This window comes from Mobula birostris, chromosome 3 (assembly GCF_030028105.1).
Source record: "Mobula birostris isolate sMobBir1 chromosome 3, sMobBir1.hap1, whole genome shotgun sequence".
NCBI lineage: Eukaryota > Metazoa > Chordata > Chondrichthyes > Myliobatiformes > Myliobatidae > Mobula > Mobula birostris.
Genome location: NC_092372.1, coordinates 199,686,691 through 199,702,363, shown reverse-complemented (window position 1 = coordinate 199,702,363; position 15,673 = coordinate 199,686,691).

Sequence of the window (15,673 nt, the reverse complement as noted above, 5' to 3'; positions counted from 1 at the left end):
TTATAGAAACATAGAAAATAGGTGCAGGAGTAGGCCATTCTGCCCTTCAAACCTGCACCGCCATTCAGTATGATCACGGCTGATCATCCAACTCAGAACCCTGTACCTGCCTTCTCTCCATACCCTCTGATCCCTTTAGCCACAAAGGCCATGTCTAATTCCCTTAAATATAGCCAATGAAATGGCCTCAACTGTTTCCTGTGGCAGAGAATTCCACAGATTCACCACTCTCTGTGTGAAGAAGTTTTTCCTCATCTCAGTCCTAAAAGGCTTCCCCTTCATCCTCAAACTGTGACCCCTCGTTCTGGACTTCCCCAACGTCGGGAACAATGTTCCTGCATCTAGCCTGTCCAATCCCTTTAGAATTTTATACGTTTCAATAAGATCCCCCCTCAATCTTCTAAATTCCAGCGAGTATAAGCCTAGTCGATCCAGTCTTTCTTCATATGAAAATCCTGCTATCCCAGGAATCAATCTGGTGAACCTTCTTTGTACTCCCTCTACGGCAAGAATGTCTTTCCTCAGATTAGGGGACCAAAACTGCACACAATACTCCAGGTGTGGTCTCACCAAGGCCTTGTACAACTGCAGTAGAACCTCCCTGCTCTTGTACTCGAATCCTCTTGCTATGAATGCCAGCATACCATTCGCCTTTTTCACCGCTTGATTTTTTGAGGGTCATTGTTAAAATGTAGGAGACCAGCGGAAGATAACCTGAGAATTTGAACAGGATTATAAAACATGGTCCCAGACCAGTGTGGTTTCAAAAATATGTAAGGAACTTTAAAATCAATTCTAAATGATACAGGAAGCCAATGCAGAGTAGGGTTAGGATGGGAGTCATAGTTTCTTCATCCTTGCTTTAGTTAAAAATCTAGCAACAGTGTTCTGAATAAGTTGATATATTTGGCCATAGATTGTCTTGGAAGGCCAGTAAACAGTACATTGCAGTAACACACATCAAGTTTGCTGGTGAACGCAGCAGGCCAGGCAGAATCTCTAGGAAGAGGTGCAGTCGACGTTTCAGGCCGAGTCCTGACGAAGGGTCTCGGCCTGAAACGTCGACTGTACCTCTTCCTAGAGATGCTGCCTGGCCTGTTGCGTTCACCAGCAACTTTGATGTGTGTTGCTTGAATTTCCAGCATCTGCAGAATTCCTGTTGAGTACATTGCAGTAATCTTGTCTATTTAATATAAAGGCGTGAATTAGTTTTTCAGGATCACTACATGACAGAAACAGATGTACCTTTGCAATATTTCTTCAGTGTAGAAATGCTGCTCTGGGCACCTTCTTTATGTGTGGGATTTAACATTTAAATCTGAATCAAGGATAACACACAGACTTTTTACTTCTGATTTTACAAGGGAGCCACGTTCCCAAGTTTATCAAGAAGCTTAAATGACCAGAAGATGGTAAGTTCATCTGGGAAACAGGAGAGGCTGTCCACTTTCACTAACAAAGGAAAGGGGTTACTTTTTAATAGTGAGTGACTGAAATATTCAGTGGGAGTTAGGTATCCGTGTATAACAAGCAATTGGGAAGTCAAATAGTATCTTAGTCATTATTGCAAGTGGAGTTGAGATCAAGAGTAGAGGTGTATTATTCCAGTTATGTATTCTCTTTTGAGACCATGTCTGGATTAATCTCGAGTCATAAAGTCATAGAGTTGTACTGCCTGGAAATGGGCCCTCAGTCCATGATGTCTATGCTGACCCTTCTAGCCATCTAGCTAGTCCAATTTGCCCTCAGTGGGCTCATACCCTTCCATGTTATACTCATTTAATTATCTGTCGAAATGCCGCTTAACTGCAATAACTCTGTCTGATTCCACCCATTTCTCTAGCAATATGTTCAAAATATTAAGCACGCTCTGTGTAATAAAACTTAACCCTTGCATCTCTTTACAGTCACAGTGTCATGGAATTACAGGTGTAGAGCAACAAGGAGGAACTCAGCAGGTCTAGCAGCATCTGTGGGAGGAAAGGAATTGATGCTCCAGGTTGAAACCCTGCTTCAGTATCAATGGTTCAGTAGATTGATTGCTGGGATAGCAAGTGAGAAAGATTAAGCAGACAGTTGAGAATCCCCTGAGTTTAAAAGAAAGGAAGCTGATATTACCAAATCATACAAAATTCTTATGGGGCATGACATCAATGCAGGAATGATGTCTCCCCAGGCTGAACTGTCTACATTCACGGGTCACAGCCACCAAGTAAGAAGTCAGCCTGAGAGTCACAATTATGCGTTAACGATAAACATGTTCAAAGAGCAAATTGCTTATCCCTGCCTCTATTCCTCATGTTCTTAAGTTATTGGAGCTGTATTATACTCCCCACTCTCAGGTGTTATTTCACTGAATTCCAGTACATTCATAAGGTGCTCACGCTTCCAGCAGCTGTCTCACTGACATCCCAACAGGAGCAGCTGATCTGAATCTATGATCAGAATGGAATACCAGGAAATCCAGTTTTGAAGACACCCTGAAGGTTCAACCTCATTGGAATCTGGGAGGAAGCTTTGCAGAATCCTTCTTAGAAAGTTTATAGATTGCAGCAGTGGAATATCTTTATAGAAATGTTTCCAATTGGTAGCTGAAGCTTTAGTAGAAAACAGAACAAGGTGTTAGAAAGATGGTGTAAACCATTTTGTTTTGAGATAGCTTTGATTAAATTGTATTTCAACTGACTTAATGCACTAAATCACCATTGAGTATAGTACTAACATCAGATTGGGTAGCCCCTATAAAGATTAGCAATTTGTTTAAAAATAGTGTGTGTGTGTGTGTGTGTGTGTGTGTCTGTGTGTGTGAAAAGGAGGTGGGATTCTTACAATGACATTTGCATTGTTTGTACTTCATGTGAACTGTATCATTGTAATGCATCTTCCATCATGTGCCTGCACCTAAACACTCCTTGTAGCTAGATGCTGATAGCTCACACAGCCCACTATGAAAACAGAAGGAAACTGCATATTTGAAGAGGATGTTTACAATTATGCATTTCAGTACCTCCTTCCCTATCTTTGGGATGATCATTGAACTAACGTAAGCACAGGTTGAGTACTATGGATTGTGTATGTGGGTTTCCAGTGAGTTCCCTGTGGCCCAGTAAAATCTTTCCATTCAGATACTTAAACAGCTCCCTTTTGAACAAGGCGTCAATCTACCTCTCCAATTGCAAATGATAGTACAAGCCAGATCCTTATATTTCACTGTGTAAAATTATTTTCCTTCAAGTTGCTTTTAATTATTTCCTTAAAACTCTTCAATCTGTGGGTGCTGGTTGTTGACTCCTATGACACTGGGGAGCTTCCCTATATCAACTCTGTATTATTCATCATTTTAAGTGTTTCCGACGGACTTCCTTGCAGTCTCCTCCACTCCAGGGACAATAACCCTAGATTCTCCAGTCTGTCCACAAAACTGAGGCCCCTCATTATTCTGATACGTCTTTTCAGAGCTTTTTCCAGCACCTTAACAAACTGTCTAAAGTGTGGCAACCAGCAGATTCATAGGTGAAGAGATGCCTCACCTGGAAGGGCTGGTTGGGAGGTAAGGGAGGAGGTGAATGGACAGGTGTAGCACTTAGGCTGCTTGCAGGGTAAGTGCCTGAGAGAGGTTAGTGGGAAGGGACGAATGGACAATGGAATCACCAAGGGACCTATCCCAGTGGAAAGTGGAGAGTGGGGGTGGGGGGCTGGAGATAAAGATGTGTTTGGTGATCCAAGCACATTGGAGATGGCCTAGAAGGGAACACCTCAACCTCAGAACAGATGTGGCAGACATGAAGGAACTAAGGAAAGTAATAGCATTGTTACAGGAACAGGGTAGGAAGAGGTATAGTCAAGGCAGCTGTGGGTAGGCCTATAAAAGATGTCGGTCAACAGTTTGACTACAGAGATGGAGATAGACAAATCAAGAAAGGGGAGGAAGGTGTCAGAAATGGACCAAATGAATTTAAGGGCAGAGTCGAAGTTGGAAGCAAAGTTGAAATTGACGAGCTCAGCATGGGTGCATGAAACAACACTAGTGCAATTTTCAACTGTAGCAGAGTAAGTGTTGGGGAGCATTACCGGGGGAAGGTGTGGAACATAGACTGTTCTACCTAGACAACAAAAAGGCAGGCAAACCTGGAACTGATATGGGTTCTGTGGCTACCCCTTGAGTCTGAAGAAAGTGGAATTTGTTGAAGGAGAAATTGGTGAGGTTGAGGACTTGTTCTGCCAGACAGTGGAGGGTGGTGGTTGAGGGGAACTGATTGGTTCTTTTATTGAGGAAGAAAAGGAGAGTTTTAAGGCCTTCATTAAAGCATAGTACAGGCTCTTTGGCCCACCATGTTGTGCCAACTGGTTAACCTACTCTAAGATCAATCTAACCCTTCCCTCCTGCATAGTCTTCTATTTTTCTATCATCCATGTGTCTTTCTTTAAAAATCCTAATGTATCTGGCTCTACCACCACTCATAACAAGGTGTTCCACACACTCACCACTTCCTGTGTAAAGAACTCATCTCTGACATCCCCCCCTATACTTTCCTCCAATCACCTTAAAATTATGTTCCCTCTTATTAGTCATTTCCAACCTGGGGAAAAAAGTCTCTACCTATCCATTCAATTTTTGAATCTTATCATTTCATACACCTCTATCAAATCACCTCTCATTCTCCTTTGCTGCAAAGAGATAAGCCCTATCTACAAACGATAGGCTGTCTAGTCCAGGCGGCATCCTGGCAAATTCCTCTGCACCATCTCTAAAGCTTCCACAAACTTCCTATAATGAAGCGAACAGAACTGATCAGATCTTGTCTCATTCTTTGTTGGACCAGAAACAGAATTGGCCCTAATTCTCATATTGCCCAGTTATCTGGATCCTCTTTCATGTTAGCTGCCAGTCTTTTCTCACACCTTTCCTCTGAACTCTAGTTACCACTTCTGGTAACTACTAGGCATCTGTCATATGCTCTTTCTTGCTGCTCAATTTTATTTGATCTTTTTGGCCATCTATGGAGCTGATGCTTCAATTTCTTTTCCCTGCTTTGGCATGGGAATGTATATAGACAGTAGACTGTAGCTGAACTCTAAAAGCCTTCTTTGTTTTATTATAACTTTTCAAGCCAAGATTTAATTCTATTTTATTTGAGTCAGTTTTGTTCTCATCTCTATGAAACTGGCCCTTCTCCAGTTGGTTAGTCTTACTTCTGGACTGGTCTATATCATTTTCCATAGCTATTCACAATCTTATGATGCCATGATCACTGTTCCATGTTCCATAACGTCTCCGTGGCTCATTTCCCAGAAGCAAGTCCAACAATGCGGCCTTTTTCATTGGGTCAGAAACATTCTGATCAAGGAAGGTCTCATGAATATACTTCAAAATCTCTTCTCCGCTTGCCCTCTTATATTACTTCCATCTTAGTCTATTGCTGACATTCCCCTTTACAAATCCTCCAGGACCTATGTTCATCTCTGTAATTTCTCTGCATATTTATTTCTCAGCATCCTTTCCACTAGTTAAAAGTAATTGCAATGGTGTATTTGCATCTTTGTTGTTACTTAATCATAAATTTATAGACTTTGTTTTTCATCAGTCCCAATATTCTGCAGCCTCCTTAATCATTTTTGCTATCCCTCTTCTTTCCTTCCCTTCTCCACCTGCCTGTGCATCTTCATGAAGACCTGATGTGGGGTGTCGGCCTGAAACGGCGACTGTTTATACCTTTCCATAGATGCTGCCTGACCTGCTATGCGTCTGTGTTCCTCTGGATTTCCAGAATCTGCAGAATCTTTTGAATTTGTATCTGAGAACATTTGGGACTCATTCCTGTCATTATTTAGTCAGATCTCTATTCCTGCCACAACATCATGTCTGCTGCGATGTAACCATGTTCATACATTTCTTGCAGTTAAATGTATTACCATTAGTCTATTTCAATTCTTCTTGAATTTTCTCTTACTTTGATCCTGTCTAAAACCCCCTCTATTTTCTGGCTTTGGTGGTATTTATCTCTCCCATTCCCATAGAGTCATAGAACAGCACAGCACAGAAACAGGCCCCTCAGTCCATGCAGTCCATGCTGAACTATTAATCTGCCTAGTTTCATCGATCTGCACCTGGACCATAGTCCTCCCATCCATTTACCTCTCCAAAAAAAAGCTTTCTTTATGACCCTATCTACCTATGATGTCTCTTGTTCTTTTCAATGCTAAACTTTACCTGCCCCACCCTCTGCTAAATTAGCTTAATCCTTGGAACATTGAACATAGAACATAGAACAGTACAGCACAGTACAGGCCCTTTGGCCCACAATGGTGTGCCAACCCTTAAACCCTGCCTCCCATATAAGCCCCCACCTTAAATTCCTCCATATACCTGTCTAGTAGCCTCTTAAACTTCACTAGTGTATCTGCCTCCACCACTGACTCAGGCAGTGCATTCCACGCACCAACCACTCTCTGAGTAAAAAACCGTCCTCTAATAACCCCCTTGAACTTCCCACCCCTTACCGTGTATTGAGCAGTGGTGCCCTGTGGAAGAGACACTGGCTATCCACTCTATCTATTCCTCTTAATATCTTGTATACCTCTATCATTTCTCCTCTCATCCTCCTTCTCTCCAAAGAGTAAAGCCCTAGCTCCCTTAATCCCTGAACATAATCCATTCTCTCTAAACCCAAGCAGCATCCTGGTAAATCTCCTCCGTACCCTTTCCAATGCTTCCACATCCTTCCTATAGTGAGACAACCAGAACTGGACACAGTACTCCAAGTGTGGCCTAACCAGAGTTTTATAGAGCTGCATCATTACATCGTGACTCTTAAACTCTATCCCTCGACTTATGAAAGTTAACACTCCATAAGCTTTCTTAACTACCCTATCTACCTGTGAGGCAACTTTCAGGGATCTGTGGACATGTACCCTCAGATCTCTCTGCTCCTCCACACTACCAAGTATCCTGCCCTTTACTTTGTACTCTGCCTTGGAGTTTGTCCTTCCAAGGTGTATCACATCACACTTCTCCGGGTTGAACTCCATCTGCCACTTCTCAGCCCACTTCTTCATCCTATCAATGTTTCTCTGCAATCTTTGACAATCCTCTGCACTATCCACAACACCACCAACCTTTGTGTCATCTGCAAACTTGCCAACCCACCCTTCTACCCCCACATCCAGGTCGTTAATAAAAATCACGAAAAGTAGAGGTCCCAGAACCGATCCTTGTGGGACACCACTAGTCACAACATCCTCCTCCCATATCACTAACAAAACTTCCTGTGAGGAATTTGGTCTCAATTCTATTGCAATGCAGTCTATCCTGCTGTCTATAGGTCCCACATCTCTCAAAGCTGGTACCGATGACTGAATAATTTTAATCTGTTCCTTCTGTAACATATCTCCAACCACACATTTATCTGCACTATACTCACTGAAGCTTGTTCAAGGAGAAAAGTCAGGAAATTGCCATCTTTTTAGGTCATATTTTTTAATATCTTTCCTTACTCCATAAAATCCAGTGGCAGGACCTTATCTCTTTCTATTGATATGTACCACCTGCTTATTTTAGTTTCCTCTTCCACTGATTCTTTTGTATTTCATGCTGGATTTTACAACCTTACTCTTGTCTTTTCCAGCTTTAACACCACTGTATCACTTTGCTATCCAGGAAACTCTGAGATTTGGCTATAATTTGCCTCCATCTCCTCCTCCAAAATGGTCCGCAGTCACTTAGTGATATCTTTAGCCCTGGAATCAAAGGGTAAAATACCATTGTGGAGTCACTTCTGCAAACATAGAAATGGAACTTTGCTAACTGAGCCATCAACCACGTGATTAACTTAGCTCTCAGTGTACATTGCAGAACAATATCTTTTGGATGCAAGAGATTCTGCACCTACTGAAAATCCAGGGAAGCAAACATAAAATGTTGGAGGAACTCTACAGATCAGGCATAATCTGTGGAGCGAAATAAAGAGTCACGTTTTGGCCTAAGAACCTTCATCAAGACTGGAAAGGAAGGAACAAGAAGCCAAAATAAGAAGATGGGGAAGAGAAGGAGTACAAACTGGAAGGTGATAGGTGAATCCAGGTGAACATCCCTTCGATTGGTACTTAAAGGGGAGTATCCTTTTTGACAATCTCCTGAACCACCTTCCTATCCATGTGGATAATTAAAGATTTAAAAATTCCTGAAAAGCAGAACTGTGATTGTGAGTGTGTTTTGTTTTCTAGCTTTATGTTCCTCTAAGCTTTTATGTTTTTATGCTCTCATCCTGCAAATATTTTCAATTCTTTAACTGAGTCAAGAAAAATAAAGCAAGCCAAGGACAAGACCTAAAGCCAGGCAGCAATGATACATGAACTGGATCTGTATTTAAAACTCCCAGACTCCCAAGTGACTCAAACTCCGTTGATATGATCAAGGGAATTTGACTCATATTTGGCTCATTCCTGGGTAAAGATTAAATGAGAACCCCAGTCTTTGTTGGTTAGAACTGAAGCTACAGAGGAATCTGAATAAATGATCAGTTCACTCATAGGTATCCTTTAACAGCAATATAATTCCTGTACTTGACTTTTATTTAAGTTCGAAAGTTACTGTCTAATGATGCAGTAAAGAGCAGCTTCATCCATCAGAGGTGAACTTTGAACAAATGACTTTAAAATAATCAAATTAAATTTAAAAACTCAAATAAAAAAGCTAAAATCATTCAGCAGGTCATGCAGAATCTTTGAAAAGAGAAATGAAGTCAACATCTTCGGTCAAAGACGATGAAAATTCAAATATATCTTTGTCTTTGACCTGAAATACTAACCCTTTCTTTCTCAGATCTGCTGATTGCTCCAAATTTATTTCAAATTTATAGTATCTATAGTTTTTTTTTGTCCAGTTTCCAGTTGATGTCAAGTATCCACAAATAACAGCTTTCCAAAAGCTGGTGTTCCATGACTACTCTGTTTTAACTCCTCTCTTTGTTAAATAGCTCTACCTTTCAACGTTGCCTTTAAGAATTTATTTACAGAAAAGCTGTGTTAGTAGCAAACAGACTCAGAAGTTAACATGTGAGCAATAATGAAATAAAACTCTCTTTAGATTCAGAAATGAAAAGAAGTCACATGTTACCATTCACTCCCAATTCCGCTTCTGGTACAGCATGTTTTTCTCTGTTAAGAAATATCTCTCCTTTACAAAGGCCTATCTGTCTTCAGCAATTCAGCAAGCAAGTTCAGTATTCATGTTGAAGTGTGTTTGGCTCTGGAAATCAAACACTCTTACTGATTGATGTTGTTTAATAATTAACATTTTGCCATGCATGGCATTTCAGCGTTTGTTTTTCATCCTTCTTTGAGTTTGTGTTTAATATGAAATTGGGATGCAGATTCTGTGGTAAAATGGGCATTTATTGTCAATCCTTAATTATCCCTGAAAAACAAGGCAATTACAGATCAATTGTATGCCAGGAATTTCTGAGAAGGCTTGGCCCAAAAGCAGAGCAGCGGAAACAAACCAGCCAGAACAATAACTGAAATAATAAATTGCAAAAATACTAAGCCACAAGGGGCCACAAAGCAATTGAGGACCGATACTAACCCCCACAGGCAAGAAGACAACTGACGGCTTGGAGCAAGTGGTCGAGGGTGGCTGTTTTGGTGGGTGAAGAAGGACCGTGAATGAGAGTTGGGCTTAAATAGGCTGCAGGTGATGAGTTGGAAACAAGTGACAGGTGACTCCTGTTGACTGGGTGGAGACTGGAAAGTGCCCGTCTGTATAGGCTTGACAGGAACCTTGTCGTATGGCTCACACCCGACAGACCAGGGTGATCCGAATGGTTCTGGTACATCACTCGAAGAGTGATGGATCCAAGATGAAACTGAACTTTCATCCAGGCTGTACCCTTACCCGTTGACCAGGTACTGCAAACACCATGCATGATGACATGAGTCTATCAACCAGCGGATTGTATACACTTGACTTCCTTCCACCATCCTAGATTCTGGCGGTGCTGGCTCAGGTGGGCTGAGCAGCCCATGGAAAATAGGGTTCAGGGAGGACACATGGATCCTGAGGGATGGTAGGAGCCGGAGACAGTAAGTGACTGGATTGATGCAATGTGTAATCTTGAAGCGACCAATGCACTGGGGTAAGAGCTTGCAGGGGTGGATCTTGGATGGACAGGCAGACACAGTCCCCAGGTTGGAGTAGTCTGGCTGGGCACTGACAGTGGCAGTGAGCACAATTGGCAGCTAGTATGGCCCCCGTGCCCTCTTCCAAGCATTCCAACTGTGGTGAACCAGGCCACTAGCAGATGGGACCTCCACCATTGGCTTCTCCGTGGGAAACAATGGGGATTGGAGGCCATGAATCTCTTCAAGTAGTGACATGCCCTTGGCAGAGGAGGTGTGTAGATTATTGGAAAGTTTGGCTCAGAGCAGATACTCCTTCCATGTGGAAGGGTTAGTTGTGGCAAAGCGTCACAGATACTTCTCTACCTGGTGATTGGCACTTTCTGACTGTCCATTGGTTGCAGTTGATAGCCAGAGGACAAACTCACTGAGGTTTAGGAGAGCAAAAGAGAAGGGAGGTAAATTGTGGGTCCTGAACAATGTCCAGAAGGAAGTCGTGGAGATGAACTAAATGCTGGAGAATGAGGTGAGCCACGTCAGCAACTGATGAAACTTTGGAGAGGGCCACCATATGGGCCCCCTTGGAGAACCAGTCGACCACTGTCATGATAATTGTGGCCCCATTGGAAGGTGGCAAACCTTTGACGAAGTCCATGGCAATGTGGGAACATGGGCATCAAGAGACTGGCAGGAGCCCAGAGAGCTGCTGGTTGAAGGAATTGACTGCATACAAGATGGCGGGCAGCGATGAACTGACATACATCTACAATCATGGTGGGTCACTTGAAACAGCATCGGAGAAAATTCAGAGTCCGTTGTGGCCTGGATGGCTGGAGATGGGTCGGGAGTAGGACCACGGCATGCCCCAGAGCTTACGGTTGCCAGCATAAACATGCATTTGTCAGGGGTATTGGTTGGAAAAGGCTCATGCTGTAGGGCCTGGTGGACATTGTTCTTAAAATCTGAGATGGTCGGCACGAGGATCTGGGAGGATGAAATAATGGACTGAGAGTTGATTTCTGTGTTAGCTGAGTCAAACTGTTGTGAAAAGGCATCTGCCTTAGTGGTCTTGGAGCTAGGACAGTCAGAGGTAGTGAAGCTGAATTGCTCAAAGAAGAGGGCCCAGCAAGGGTTGAATTGATGGGTTAGTTTAGATCAGTAAGGGCTCTGTGCCTCCATTCCTCCAAGGTCTATTTAGTGGTGAGTAGCTTCCTGCCTCCTACTCCATAATAGAGCTTTGAAGGCACAAGGCTCCGCAGCAGAAAACGCAGGTTACATGTGAGGTAGGTGACTTGGTGAAGGAGGTGAGAGGAGTGACGACTTGGCTGTAATTTTGGATGAATCAACAATTGAAGTTGGAGAAGCCCAAGGTGTGCTGTGGCTGTTTCAGGGAGTGTGGCTGGGGCCACTCAACAATGACACGGACTTTCTATGAGCCTGTGCCTTGGAGTGAAAGGAACATAGTCCAGTAAAGAAATGACTGGGGTGTGGAACTGGCAATTTTCTAACTTGCAGGGCCATTCAAAGAGACACTGAAAGACTGATTGGAAGTGATAGACATGGTCTTGGGGGCCCTTGGAGAATATGATGATGTCACTGAAATAGATGAAGGCATGTAACATGTCTCAGAGAATTTCGTTAATGAAGGCTTGGAAAATGGATGGAGTGTTAGAGATGTGTTAGTGGATGTTGAATTGCTGTAAAATGATGCTGGACCTAGATAAAGAGGAAGTGGAGAGGATGTTTCCTATTGTGGGTGAGTCAAGGACCAAAGGGAACAGCCTTAGAATAGAGGGGCATCCATTTTGAACAGAGATGAGGAGGAACCTCTTGAGCCAGAAGGTAGTATACCTATGGAATGGCTGTGAAGGCCAAGCCATTGAGTATATTTAAAGCAGAGGTTGATAGGTTCTTGATTAGTCAGAGCACCAAAGGTTATAGGGGGAAAGCGGGAGAATGGGGAAGATGGAATGCCGGAGCAGACAGAGTGATGAGACGGTAGCAGTTCTTATTGGTGATTTGGTTGAGCCTATGATCATCGAAGCAGGGGTGAAGACCACGATCATTCCCTTTGACAAAGAAAAATCCTGCACCGGCTGGAAGTCTGGGATGGTTGAATGAATCCATACTGTAGTGTTTCAGAGATGTAGTCATATATGGCTTGGGTTTCAGGAGGGGAGAGGGAGAACAGATGACCTCAAGGAGGGATGCTACCTGGGGGAAGGTCAGTTGTGCAGTTGTATGATTTGTAAAGTGGCAGGGTGCTGGCTTACATCTTATTGTAGATGATGGCAAGGTCATGGTATTCCTGTGGGAGTTTAGTGAGTTTGAGGGCTTCCTCCATCTCTATGGATTTATGGGGTGAATTCAATTGAGGTTGCAAGCAAGTGGACCGGTTGGTGGAACCCCAACTCCGTAATGAACTGGAAGGCCAAGGAAAGTGTGGGCGGTGCATGGAGAGCCAGGGGTAACCCCAAATGCGAGGAGTGTTGGGTGAGTCAATCAGAAGGAATTGGATGGCCATGTGGTGCTCTCCAATGCTCATGTGCACAGGTTCCTTGCAAGTTCCAACCATCCCAGACCACAAGGTGTATCCGTCAATGGCTGTGATACAATAGGGGTAAGAGATAGGCTCTGTCGGAAGTCCAAGCTGAACACACAGAGTCTGGTCCAGAATGTTGCCTACTGCACCAGAATTCACCAGAGTTTCCTGTCCACATAGAGCCATTAGGATGTGGAGGAGGACAGAGAGAGTGAATCAATCTATTGTGCTAGAATGAGGAGCTGGTTGCGGCGGGTGGGGTGGGGGGTGGTTCTTACCTGATAGAAGGCCTCCCATCTCTATCTGGTGGTGCTGTTTTCCTGGATGCAATGAGCACTTGATACTTTGCTGGTCTGCTGCTCTGCAGTAAGTACACAAGTTTTTTCTCCACTACTGCTCATGTTCTGGGCCATTAGAAGGAGCTCTCCCTAGCTGCCTGGCTTTTGGAGGCATTGCTGCCTGATGATCTGAAGGGTCATTCCATAAGATGCTTATCAATTTGGAGGGACAGAGTGATGAGGCTTTTGAGACCATTGGGCATCTCCTGAGTATTCAGCTCATCTTTGAGGTGCACCAAGAGGCCATGATAGTAACGGGACAGCAGTGCTTCTGCATTCCAGCCACACTCTGCTGCGAGTCTCCTGAATTCCACAATGTAACCCAGCACTTAGCGTAAGTCCTGATGCAGGCGAAGTATCTGATCTGCTGCCACCGTTCCACTTCCCAAATGATAGAAAACCCAGCGTGTCTCAGCGATGAATTTCTCATATTTATTGCAGATGGTGGTTTTATTGTCCCAGTTAGTGGCAGCCCAGATCAGGGCTCACCCAGTCAAAGGAGAGATAACGAAGGCAATCTTGGTTTGATCCATAAAATACAGGGACGGCTGAAGCTCAGAGTGTAAGATGCACTGGGACAAGAAGTTGCAGCATCAGCTTGAGAGTCCATTGAAGTTTTCGGGCACTGGAATCTGGGATTCCGAGGGAGAAGGTAGGCTGGTGCAGGGTTGCTGTACTGAGAAGGAGAGTTGGTTGAGAGAGGTGAGCAGATGGTCAATGGTTCTCCGTTGTTTCTGGATCATGTGTTCATGTCAATGGTCGAGATCCCTTAGTCAAGTAAACTCAGCTGGGTCAACTGCTGGTTCACCGATCCCATCAGGAACTGTAGAGGAGGCTTGGCCCAAAAGTAGAGCAGCAGAAATGATTCAGCGATGAACAATAACTTGCATAAAAGACCAGAAAAATAACAAGCCACAAGGAGCCACAAACAGGAGAGAACAGTCACTAAGCACCACAAGCCACAAGGTTATTTATTTATTTGTTGAGACACAGTATAGAATAGGTCATTCCAAACCTTCCAACAATTCTTTGATTTGATCCTAGCCTGATCACAGACAAAATACAACGGGCAATTAACCTACATCTTTGGACTGTGAGGAGAAACCCTAACACCCAGAGGAAACCCGTGCAGTCATGGGGAGAACGTACAAACTCCTTACAGGCAGTGGTGGGATTTGAACCTGGCTCACTGGTACTGTAAAGCGTTGTGCTCGCCACTACGCTACCATGCCGTCCTTAAGAAAACCGAGGCTAGGAGCATCTGGTTGAGGCTGGCTTCGATAAGTGGACAAGGACTGTGGGTGAGAGCTGAAAACGAGTGACAGGTGAGTCCTGTTAGCTGGGTGGAGACTGGGAGGTGCCTGACTGTGAAGACCTGACAGTCTAGAGGGCTAAGTGTAGGACTGACTAGATTTCATTTAGTGAAGAACATTAATACATAAGTTGAGTTAATGAGAACAGCATAAGACAAATAACTTGATGCATTACTTAGGGGATGCTGAGTACAACCATGCCTGGTCATTCTTCATATTTGAATATATTTTAAATAGAAAGCTGATGCTGGAGGTGGGTGAAGTGTGTGGTTGGGGCAAGAAAGGATGCATTGAAGAGCGAGAGAACTATCCATTCCCCCCACCAAATGAAGTAAATTATATAATATTTATATGTTTAATGTGCCCCTCCCAAAAATAGTCACATTAAAATACCTTATCATTTCCCCAAAATCCAGTGTCGGTAGGAATGATCATGAGGTGTTTGGGTTGATATAAAACAAAAGTATTGTCTCACTTGGATAAGGGAAATCATTGTCCTTACATGCCAGGTGGGATATATGAGTGCAGTACCACACCATATTTGGCCGCATTATCATCCCATTTTAAATATTACGTCTCTCAGCTGTTGACCCTAGAAAGAAATAAGCTCTTTAATCCATGTGAATACTTGGGATGGTATCTTCAGTGCACAAATAATTTACTAACAATACACACAAGAACTGAATGTAGCATTTATGCCCTGAGCATCAATGCACTTTAGCCTAAGAGCAACACCAAAGATATCATTCAGTTATATAGCATCCTAAATATTTGGTTAAACGAGCATCTAAGGAATGTTGTAAAGGAAGAAAGAGAGGCAGAGAGAGCCGTCAGGTTTAGAGGAGGAATTCCAGAGCTTAGGATCCTGGCATCTAAAGGTCTAGATATGCACTGAGAAGTGATTACAGTTGGAGATGGGCAAGAGGCAAGAATTAGGATACTGAGACCTTGAAGAGAAAGCCAGTTAAGTAAAATGGAATCTTATAGAATATTACAGAAATAACAAAGGATTCTCATTAAAATGAGAATATTAAAAGTCATGATGCTGTCCAAATGGTGGTCAATATAATCAGGAGATCTTTTGCTTTCACATAAAATGAAATTCCGCATTGAGATATCTAGTCACTGAATGATTTCCTGAGATGCCAAGTGTAGAGGTGAGCTGCACCCTGTAATAGATCAGGATGACCATGTTGATATGACGTCTTTCATACTTAGGGACTCAGAGTCAAAGCTGCATTTCTATCTCAGCCAGCATCTTCCGGCAATGGAGTTGGTGGATCATCTGGGGCCTGTGTGGATTCTATCACCAGTCCATTGTCTTCGAGGATGGCTGGAAGAGTCAGTGACAAGGTGTTTGTTGT